This window comes from Bos indicus, chromosome 29 (genome assembly GCF_029378745.1).
Source record: "Bos indicus isolate NIAB-ARS_2022 breed Sahiwal x Tharparkar chromosome 29, NIAB-ARS_B.indTharparkar_mat_pri_1.0, whole genome shotgun sequence".
In the NCBI taxonomy this organism is placed as follows: Eukaryota; Metazoa; Chordata; class Mammalia; order Artiodactyla; family Bovidae; genus Bos; species Bos indicus.
The window spans coordinates 9062396-9074252 of record NC_091788.1 but is presented as its reverse complement, the minus strand read 5'-3'; positions in this window follow the sequence as shown (position 1 = coordinate 9074252).

Below are 11857 nucleotides of genomic sequence, written 5' to 3'. Positions count from 1 at the left end.
CTTCCAGTCACATAAGAAATACTGTGCATAGCAGAGATGCGAGGCCGCCAGGAATCTTTGGATTTCCACTACAATATGCTTTGGAATCTAACAGGAATCTAGCCTCAGGAAGAAGAGAGGTCTCCGTCTCTATGTCTGGTATTTGGGAGTTTTGTTTGTTTTCACTTTTGCTTGGTGCCAAAGGAAGTTTGCTGGACGCCTAGACCAGAACTGACTTTTTACACCTAAACCAGAACTGATTTTTTTTTTTAAATAGATGCTCCTTTTACAAAGCACCTTGATTTCTTGATTTTGATTTTTTGCAGTGCTGAAACTCAACAAGGATGGGCAATGGTACAAAGTCAAAATAATACAATATTTAGTTCACAAGTAGGTTTAATTTACTAAGGATAGTGCCCACAGGCTGTGTACAGCCTAAGTCAGAGAAGTGTTAAAGAAGATTATATAATAGTTCGACATGCCCACCTTTTCAGTGGTAATAAAAAGAATCATTTTATTGAAATATTGTGGAAGAAAAGGCTCTTGCAATATTATTAATATAATTAGCACTGAACATACAGTAGTTATACATTGTACTGATAGATCCCTAGCAGAACAGTCTTTCCCAAAATGTCTGCCTTAAACACAATCCAGGTTTTCTACCCAAAGTGAAAATGGCACCAACATGGAGGAGGGAAATGCCTCAGGATATTCCCTCTTTTCACTGGGGATTCACTTGCCTGTTTGCACATTAAAAGCTCTAAGAAATCCCTGTAATGAAGAGATATGTTTTAAATTCTGCATTTCAATAAAGGTCTTTGCTCACAGAACCCTTGTTTTCTCATATAATACTTATGAGCAAGCTCTAATAAATACATCTGGGGAATTGCTGTAGCAAACTCTTGGACTAGGTGATGACGCAGAAAGGATGAGTCCTGAGTGGGGTTGGGTACCAGCGTCTTTTCGGTTCACCAGAGCCCTGTACCCAGCTTTGGGAATGTTCAGACAGTGAGATAGGAAATGATTTTTCAATCATTGAAAAGTTTTCAACTTGAAAAATCATTTGTTGTTGAGAATCAGAAGGTTGTGGCAGAAACTGCAGACACATTTTTTTCCATAGACTTTATTCAAAGTTTTGAATTCAGAAAGGAATTAATTTAAAAAAAAAAAAGAAAATAGGCCTAAAAGAGAAATATGAACTGGTCAGTCATGGAGTTGTGTCTGTGTTTTTTCTTTACCTTTTTTGAACCAGAAAATAGATTAAAAAAAAAAAAAAAACCTGGAGGGAATTCCCTGGTGGTCCAGTGTGCTAAGAACTCAGCATGTTCACTGCCCAGGTTCAATCCCTGGTCAGGGAACCGAGATCCCACAAGCTGTGTGGCCAGCAGAGTAAATCAGAACACCAAGATGATGCTCGCACTCTGGGTGACTCCTTCTACCTGCCCAGAGGGAGGGCAAGCCCACAGCGACACGTTTAAGGTCAGCATTTAGGGGAGCTGTCTTCCTCTACCACCTCTGGGGGTCTTTGGTTTAGAGCTTGTCAAGGATGGCAAGCCTGCCCTGGAATGAAGATGCTCTGGTGCATCGCCACGCACTGGCTGAGCAGTGAGGGGCAGCTATCCGGGGTGTCGGGGGGAATTCTGACAGCGGTCCTCAGCACTTCCCCTCTCTGCTGGTCAGAGCCTGCAGCCAAGGAGCCTCGTGGACAGTCCCTTCTCAGGCCTGCTCGCTGTGTCTGAGTTCTACTGCCCCTGTCTGCCCTTTTTCTTAGTCCTTGTCATGAACTCATCTCTTTTAGAATTTTCCACCGTTTATTGTGATCCATACAGTAAAAGGCTTTGGCATAGTCAATAAAGCAGAAATAGATGTTTTTCTGTTTCAATAAACTAGTTCAATAAACTGTGGATAATTCTGAAAGAGATGGGAATACCAGACCACCTGACCTGCCTTCTGAGAAATCTGAGAACTGGACATGGAACAACAGACTGGTTCCAAATAGGAAAAGGAGTACCTCAAGGCCGTATGTTGTCACCCTGCTTATTTAACTTATATGCAGAGTGTATCCTGTGAAATGCTGAACTGGATGAAGCACAAGCTGGAATTAAGATTCCTGGGAGAAATATCAATAACCTCAGACATGCAGATGACACCACCCTTATGGCAGAAAGTGAAGAGGAACTAAAGAGCCTCTTGATGACAGTGAAAGAGGAGAGTGAAAAAGTTGCCTTAAAGCTCAATATTCAGAAAACTAAGGTCATGGCATCCAGTCCCATCACTTCATGGGAAATAGATGGGGAAACAGTGGAAACAGTGGCAGATTTTATTTTCTTGGGCTCCAAAATCATTGCAGATGGTGACTGCAGTCATGAAATTAAAAGACGCTTACTCCTTGGAAGAAAAGTTATGACCCACCTAGACAACATATTAAAAAGCAGAGACATTACTTTGCCAACAAAGGTCCATCTAGTCAAGGCTATGGTTTTTCCAGTGGTCATGTATGGTGTGAGAGTTGGACTATAAAGAAAGCTGAGTGCCAAAGGATTGATGTTTTTGAACTGTGGTGTTGGAGAAGACTCTTGAGAGTCCCTTGGATTGCGAGGAGACCCAACCAGTCCATCCTAAAGGAAATCAGTCCTGATATTGAAGCTGAAACTCCAATACTTTGGCCACCTGATGCAAAGAACTGACTCATTGGAAAAGACTTTGATGCTGGGAAAGATTGAGGGTGGAAGGAAAAGGGGATGACAGAGGATGAGATGGTTGGATTGCATCACTGACTCAATGGACATGAGTTTGAGTAAACTCCAGGAGTTGGTGATGGACAGGGAGGCCTGGTGTGCTGCAGTCCATGGGGTCGCAAAGAGTCGGACACGACTGAGCGACTGAACTGAACTGTTATGAACCAACTCAAGGATGCCTTGAAGTTGCCTCCCTCAGCTAATCTTTATGAATATTTGGTGTGTGTGCACTCAGTCACTTTAGTCATGTCCAACTCTTTGCAGCCTCAAGGACCACAGCCCGCCAGGCTCCTCTGTCCATGGGATTCTCCAGGCAACAGTACTGGAGTGGGTTGCCATTCCTCCTCCAGGGAATCTTCCCAACCCAGGGATCGAACCCAAGTCTCCTGTTTTGCAGGCTGATTCTTTACCCACTGAGCCACCCTGGAAGCCCCATGAGTATTTAGTAGAGTGGCCATTTAAACTTATCATCCACAGTGGAACTCTTCTGAGACTGATAGAAAGGAAATGCTATTAATAATGTGGCTAGAGAAACAGGTACACCCTGGGTGGGTCCTGGGAAATCCAGCATGTTGGGTCACCTAAACTGGCAAACCTGTAAACCCTCCAAAGCACTGTGTGGAATGCAGACCGGCAGCCATCCTTGTTGACCGAGGAGCAACAGTGGGGCTGTGTGCCTTCTTTGCCCAGATCAGCATTCTGAGGATAGCTGATAGGGGAAGGGCATTTAAAATCATTTTGATGGGGTGTTTACCATAGGTGGTAAACACTATTTCTAGCCAATGAACAACCCCTCTGTTTTTAGTCTTCTGTTTCCCCAGAGAAGGAAATAAACCAGCTTCCAGGACAAGAGTTAATAAGGCTGAGAGCTAGGGCAGCAGACTGGTGGGGCTGTGGTGGGAGATGCTGGCTCTGGAGTTGGGCAGGCTGACTCTATAGTTGCCTGCTTCCTTTTGGTGAATGAATCTCAATGCACTTCCGTTTAAAACGTAAAACTCTCTTGTCTGATTTAAAGATTCTCTCTCTCTCTGTGCTCCTACTCTTCCAATGAGCTGAGGTAAGTCTAAGGAAGAGGGAAAGGGCAAATATCTGGATCCTTTCCTCCATGGTTGTTGCTTCTCAGGTAACACTGTCTCTTCTATCCTCCTTAGCTCTTACCTCTAGTGATATAACCCTCTGCCTCCTGCTGTTGGGGCAGCCTTACCTGGGAGACAAGCCTCTAGGGTGGTGAACCAGCAAAATATTCCAAGTTCAGCCACTCTCACCCAGACTGGAATTACCCATGAGAAACTTGGGTTTCTCATGGGCTCGATATACCCAACTGTGAGCTGCCCACTAAAGATCTGGGGAGAAAACGTCTTAGGCTGAGGGAACTGGAGTGCAAGGGTCCCAGCAGGATCAAATTTGGTCTGCTCAGGAGGTGAAATAGATGAAGGAGGTTAAAAAGTATAAACTTCCACTATAAAATAAATGCCATTGGGATGTTGTGAAGAATGTGGTGACTGTAGCTAATTGTACTCTATATGTGAAAGTTACCAAGAGTAGACCTTAAAAATTCTTATCACAGGAAGAAAAATTTTTGTAACCATGTATGGTGATGGATGTTAACCAGACTTTGGGATTGGTCATTTCAGAGTAACATCTGAAACTAATAGAATAAGTCAATTATATCTCGGTTAAAAAAAAAAACACAAACAGAATGACACTTAGGTTTGGGACCTGAGAACCTGTAGATTCCAGGTGCCACTTGCTGAGCTAGGAAAGAGGATTGGGTTTGGGATCAAGGACTTTTGTGTCTGTCACAATAGGTCTGAAATGGTCTAACGGACACCCAAGTGGGGAAATCAAGTGAGCGCATGAACGGTTAGGTGAGGAGTTCTGGTTGTGAAGCCTGGTAAAAAGATCGTGAATCAGCATGTAGATGGCACTTAAAGCCATCTTTAAGTGATGAGATAATAGCATATGGGGAGAGAAGGAGCAGGATGAAGTTTGAGAAGAGGGCTGAGGACAGGGTCCTGGTCAGCCATCGTTTAGAGGCTGGGCTCGGGGAGGAAGAGGAGGAGGGGAGGAAGCCAAGAGGCTGAGAAGAAACAGCCAGTGAGGTCAGAGGAGTCAGGGAGATGTGGCCTCCCAGAGGCCAGTAGCAAAAAGAGGGAAGCCAGGTGGGGAAGGGAGGAGGGAAAATGGGCGGGGCAAGAAGAGGCTGTGGTACATACACACAATGGAATATTACTCAGCTACTAAAAGGAATGCATTTGAATCAGTTCTAATGAGGTGGATGAAACTGGAGCCTATTATACAGAGTGAAGTAAGTCAAAAAGAAAACCACCAATACAGTATACTAATGCATATATATGGAATTTAGAAAGATGGTAACAATGACCCTGTATGCGAGACAGCAAAAGAGACACAGATGTAAAGAACAGACTTTTGGACTCTGTGGGAGAAAGCGAGGGTGGGATGATTTGAGAGAAATAGCACTGAAACATGTGTATGATCATATGTGAAACAGATCTCCCGTCCAGGTTGGATGCATGAGACGGGGTGCTCAGGGCTGGTGCACTGGGATGACTCTGAGGGATGGGATGGGGAGGGAGGTGGTAGAGGAGTTCAGGATGGGGGACACATGTACACCCATGGCTTATTCATGTCAATGTGTGGCAAAAACCACCACAATATTGTAAAATAATTAGCCTCCAATTAAAATAAATACTTTACAAAAGAAAAAAAAAAAAAGAGGTTGTGTTTAGAGACCTCCCCCTGGCTGCAGTAAGCAAGGCAAGGGGCCACAGGCAGGGAGGAGTCATCTGGTCCTGCAGGGAGGACCTCGCCTGTGCCTCTCCCTGCTCCCCCAGGGCCTGTGATGACTGTGGATTAACCGAATCCTCAATGGAGTCTCGGAATAGCTGTGTCCTCAGGACATGCAAGGATCCAGGGCCATGCACTCCCCAGGAGGGGACTAAGGGCTATAAAAACAGGGGCTCAGGGAGGCCCACGGCCATCCCCTGCTGCTCAGCCTGATGTTCTCTGAGGATAGAAAGTGCAGGGTGACTTTTCAGCGTGGTATGTGTGTGTGCATCAAGTGTGTAAAAATACCAAGTGTTCCCTTAGTCTTGATTTATCACTATCCCTCATCTTCAGACTTTAAAAGGACTAAGGCACTCGCTTCCGTAAAGAGCGAGGACAGTTTCAGGAACTGTCAAGTCACTGCAGTGAAGCAAGTCTAAGAGAATGAGGAGAGTCTCGGAAAATGAAATAAACAGAGCCCGGGGCTGGAACTGATGCAGCCGCCCTGGGAAGCGCGGCTCAGCCCTGCCATACTCTGAGCTGTCTTCTCAGGAAAGCCTTCCCCGACCATCTAATACCAATGTCCCCAACCTTTTTGGCACCAGGACTGGTTTCGTGCGAGACAGATTTTCCATGGGCTGTGGGGTGGGGGTGGGGGGAGGGTGGTTTCTGGATGACACGAGCACACTGCATTTATTGGGCCGTTTATTCCTATCGTTCCATCAGCTTCATCTTAGACCATCAGGCATTAGATCCCAGAGGCAGGGAGCCCCTGCTCTAAAAGGTCAACCCAGCCCCTGCCTTGAACTGGTCGTACCTCCCTTCCCTGCCTTATTATCTCTGTTTAGCACTAACCAGTATTTCTCATCAGAGAAGGCAATGGAACCCCACTCCAGTACTCTTGCCTGGAAAATCCCATGGGCAGAGGAGCCTGGTAGGCTGCAGTCCATGGGGTCGCTAGGAGTCAGACATGACTGAGCGACTTCACTTTCACTTTTCCCTTTCATGCATTGGAGAAGGAAATGGCAACTCACTCCAGTGTTCTTGCCTGGAGAATCCCAGGGATAGGGGAGCCTGGTCGGCTGCCGTCTCTGGGGTTGCACAGAGTCGGACACGACTGAAGCGACTTAGCAGCAGCAGCAGCAGCAGCAGCAGTATTTCTCATACTCCATGTTATATGTATTTCTCTTGTTTGTCCACTGGAATATAACTTCATGAAGGCTGGGATTTTTGTCTGTTGTATCCCCACACTTAGATCACCAGCTGGCACACAGTTTCTCAGTAAATAATGTTTTTCAAATGAATGATTGGACAAATGATACCAGTCGCTTTATTTTATTTGGCCATGCCAGCACCTCCGTTCATTGATCAAGGATCAAACCTGGGCCCTTGGTGGTCACAGCCTACAGTCCTATCCCCTGGACCACCACGGAATTCTCCTAGTTGCCTTGTATATCCTGTAACACCAAGACTCGGGATTACTTGGGTTTGGCTACTCCTTGTGTGCAAACATATTCCAGAATAAAACTCTTGTGGTATCTTATACATATTCTACCCTGTTCTAGGATGTATTACATTGCTATTGTTAGTTATGCATCTGTCTCCTACAGATGCATAGACGATGAGCCTTGTGAGAGCAGGGCTGACTCCTGTTCTTCCCTGTGTCTTCTGTTGTCTGGCCCAGGCTCTAAGACAAGAAATGTATAGTGAGAAAATGCATGGGTGTCAGTTACGACTTGGCCTGTGGCCCAGAGACTTTGTCCTCTCCCACATCTCACATGTAGTCAGGCCAGCCATCACCTTCTCTCCAGCTCCTCTGCCACTGCTCTGATTCTGGTCCTGACCCTCTCTTCTTTAAACCATCACGTGTGTGTGTGTGTGTGTGCACGCATGCATGTGCTCAGTTGTGTCCAACTCTTTGGGACCCTGTGGACCATAGCCTGCCAGGCTTCTCTGTCCATGGGATTCTCCAGGCAAGAATACTGGAGTGGTTGCCATGCCTTCCTCCAGGGGATCTTTCTGACCCAGGGATCAAACCTGCATCTCCTTCAACTTCTGCTTTGGCAGGTGGGTTCTCTTACCATTGAGCCACCTGGGAAGCACCATCATGGCAGACTCCAAACCACAGCCTCACTGACAACAGCTCACTGACAGCTGCCCAAGGCATGTTCTAAGCAAAGATCTGGTTAGGCCACTCCACCGTGTCCTGTTGACTAGACTCAGGCCACTAGAGGATGAAGTTTAGTTTTCTCAGCCTTGGCTGTACACATCCACGCAACACTGGTCAAGTCTGTCCTCCACTGCTCCCCAGTCACACAGCCGGGCCTCCACCAAGTTGTACTGAACGTGTTTGTGTTTCCAAGCCTCTCCCAAAGCCCTCCTCCACTGCCCAGGTCGCCCTTCTCCTATCTCTTCAGTTATTCAGCCATTCGATTATTCGTTCAGCAATAAGCCTTCTCGGTGCCAGAAACTGTGCTGACCTTGGAGCTGCAGAGACAGACAAGACACATCCCTGGTCTCCAGGTGTCCCTGTGGCTCCCCCTTTTGGGGTCACTGTGGTCCTGACCCTTGTTCCACCCCCCAGAGAGGAGAGGCTCAGTCACTACACTGTCTACAAGAATGCCTTGGTGTCCATGAAACGGAATTGCCACTTGGTAAATTAAACTAATCGAGTGTTCTGCTCATGTTTTAATAAATCGTTGAGTTAGACTGTCCTGCCTGGTTAGTGCCTTTCTTTTCTGAGATTTTTAAAAATAATTTTATTTACTTATTTATGACCGTGTTGGGTCTCTGTTGCTGCACCAGCTTTTCTCTAGTTTTGGAGAGTGGGGCCAGTCTCTCGCTGCGGTGCGCTGGCTTCTCATCGCCGTGGGTTCCTGCGTTGCAGAGCACAGGCTCTAGGGCACGTGGGCTCAGTACTTGTGGCCCCCAGGCTCTCGAGCGGAGGCTCAGGAGGTGTGGCCCACGGGCTTAGTTGGGATTCCCAGGTGGCTCAGTGGTAAAAATCCACCTGCCAGTGCAGGAGCCGCAGGAGATGTGGGTTTGATCCCTAGGTTGGCAAGATCCCCTGGAGGAGGAAACGGCAACCCACTCCAGCATTCTTGCCTGGGAAAGCCCATGGACAGAGAAGCCTGGCGGGCTATGGTTCATGTGGTTGCAAAGACTCAGACATGACTGAGCGACCAAGTACACACGCACGGGCTTAGTCGCTCCGTGGCATTTGGGATCCTCCCAGATCAGGGATCTAACCCCTGTCTCCTGCACTGGCGGGTAGATTCTTTACCACTGAGCCACCAGGGGAGCCCTTGGGATTTTTTTCTAACTACTGCTCTACATCCAGTTCCCTGATGGAAAATGCCATGTTTGGTAAACTAGTATAACTCAAGCATGACTAATATCCTTCGTGGGTGAGCCTTGCTTAGACGTAAGGACGTTGTCCTTGAAGTGACATATTTAACAACTCCAGGATGTTTGCTAGACCAGATTTGGAAGATCCCCTAGAAATGCCATCATTTTTTTCTGTCCTCATAGGGAAAAATGTGTCAGGAATCATCCGTTCAATGCTCCCTGCTTTATTTTCCATCTGCTCCTTTATGCCTCATTAAGTTCTTCAAGGTGTTTAATGTCCCATGTTCTCTTCATTTGCATTCATCTGAGGAGTCAAAATTGTAAAATGTTATGGAGGTTCACTCATAGAAAATAATTTGACTTGAAAATGCAATTATTTATGCTTTCACCCACTGTGTGAAAGGATAAAACATTATAATGATTACACTCGAGTCCATACATCCAGGCATTAACATTGTGATCAGATTTCTTTTCCGCCTGTAATTTTTCAGATGGCTCATTTTTGTTGAAAAGACAGTTCTTTAGAGTAAGAGGGGGTCTTCTGATTTGATTTTTTAATCAAATTTTTGACTTGAGCTTCTGTTTCCCTGGATATTTATTTAGTCTATAGTGTGTTGAATTCAGTTTTTCTTGACTCTGGAGCTCCATAGCCCCTTGACATAGTGTTTGTTTTCTACGCCGTTTTAAAACCTTTTCTTTTGAAATGTTATAAATCTGGCTAGAGAGTCAAGTTGGTGATTTGGCAAATGTTAAGCTCTGTGCTGCTGCTGCCAAGTCACTTTAGTCGTGTCTGACTCCGTGCGACCCCAGAGACGGCAGCCCACCAGGCTCCCCCGTCCCTGGGATTCTCCAGGCAAGAACACTGGAGTGGGTTGCCATTTCCTTCCCCAATGCATGAAAATGAAGTCGCTCAGTCATGTCCAACTCTTTGCGACCCCATGGACTGCAGCCCACCAGGCTCCTCCATCCATGGGATTTTCCAGGCAAGAATACTGGAGTGGGGTGCCATTGCCTTCTCTGATTAAGCTCTTTAGATGGTTACAATTGAAAAGATGAAAAACAAAATAAGAAATTCTGTGATCACAGATGGAACTTTTCTAAGTGGCTGGCCAGCATTTTTGAGCCAAACCCTTTACTTTTATTAGAGTGCTCTATGTCTCTGGCCCACTGATTATCACTGTATTGTAGAGATGAGACAAAGGGGCTAATCTGGTACACCCAAACATTAATCAGAGTTTCAGTTGTAAAGGGTATTCACCATTCAACTCTCCTGTTTACCACTGGCTTGTTAACTTTTTATAGCAAATGAAAACCCGGACCAGGATCTTGTAATTTCCTCATGAATTTGTCCTTATAAAGAATTTACATTGGATTGAGGCAAGGATCAGGCCATTCATGCATAAATTTATTGAATACCTGCCATGTGCGCACATTTTTTTAAGTGCTCCCTGTAGATTAATTCATTTACTTGTCTCTACAAACTTATGAAAGGAGGCTTTGATTTTATCTCCATTTCAGACATGGAAGAATCGAGGCCCATCGAAGTTAACTTGACAAAAACACACAGTTAAAGCTGGGATTCATATTCTAGCAGTCCGCCACCGGAGCCCACACTCTTGTTTTACTAACAGCCAGGTGCTTGGGAACTGCTGGGACTCTCACAGCTCAGCGTGGCTCCTGGTTGGGGTGGGGTTGGGTGGGCTTCAGGGAGGGCAGCACAGAGCAAAAGATGCTTGATCTTGATGAAGCATCGATTTAAACCCTTTGAGCAACCGGTTAGCATTTGCCAAGTTATCTGGAAAGAAGAAGCACTTGAAAAAAATTAAGTGCACATATCTGTAAAGTTGTGTTACATACCTAAGAACCTGTGACATCAGGACAAGTGTGATACAAATCATGCATGATTCTATTCATTTATATGCTGATGAAGTACTTCATATTTCTTTTACATGCTTGTCAAGTTATGTGTATATCATTCATTAAAATCTATTTAAAATGGCCAACATTCAGAAGTTTCTGAAATGCCTTGGAGAAGGGATTCAAGTTAAGATGCACTGTGACTCTACCCACAAGGATCTACTGTATAGCCCTGAAACTGCTCAATGTAAAGTGGCCGTCTGGATGGGCAGGGACGTAGGGGGAGAATGGATACATGTATGTGTATGGCTGAGTCCCTTCACTGTTCACCTGAAACCATCACAGTATTGTTAATCGGCTATACCCCAATACAAAATAAAAAGTTTAAAAGAAGAAAGATACACTGTAATTCTGATTGTATTGTTTGTAATAACTCATAGTTAATAAATGTTTCTGAACATTTAGGAAGACGTCTCCTCTCCAAGTCAAACAAAAACCTCTCCAAATAAATGACAGTTTGAAATACCACCTTGGTTTGCAGATTCATACTAAACCATCTTGTATTTCTTCAAGCTTTGAAAAATTTACTAAAAAAAAAAAAATATATATATATATATATATATATATATATATATATATATATCTGCAAGAGAATCTTCCTTGGCCAACAGAGCTAACGTTTGCTCATTCTTGGATCGCCCCCTAGTGGTTTATTCAACTTATGACTATTTCTCAGTTCACTTCAGTTCAATTCAGTCACTCAGTCTTGTCTGATTCTTTGCCACTCCATGAACTGCAGCACTCCAGGCCTGCCTGTCCATCACCAACTCCCGGAGTCCACCCAAACCCACGTCCATTGAGTTGGTGATGCCATCTAGCCATCTCATCCTCTGTGGTCCCCTTCTCCTCCTGCCTTCAATCTTTCCCAACATCAGGGTCTTTTCAAATGAGTCAGCTCTTCGCATCAGGTGGCCAAAGTATTGGAGTTTCAGCTTCAACATCAGTCCTTCCAATGAACACCCAGGACTAATCTCCTTTAGGATGGACTGGTTGGATCTCCTTGCAGTCCAAGGGACTCTCAAGAGTCTTCTCCAACACCACAGTTCAAAAGCATCACTTCTTCGGCGCTCAGCTTTCTTCACAGCCTA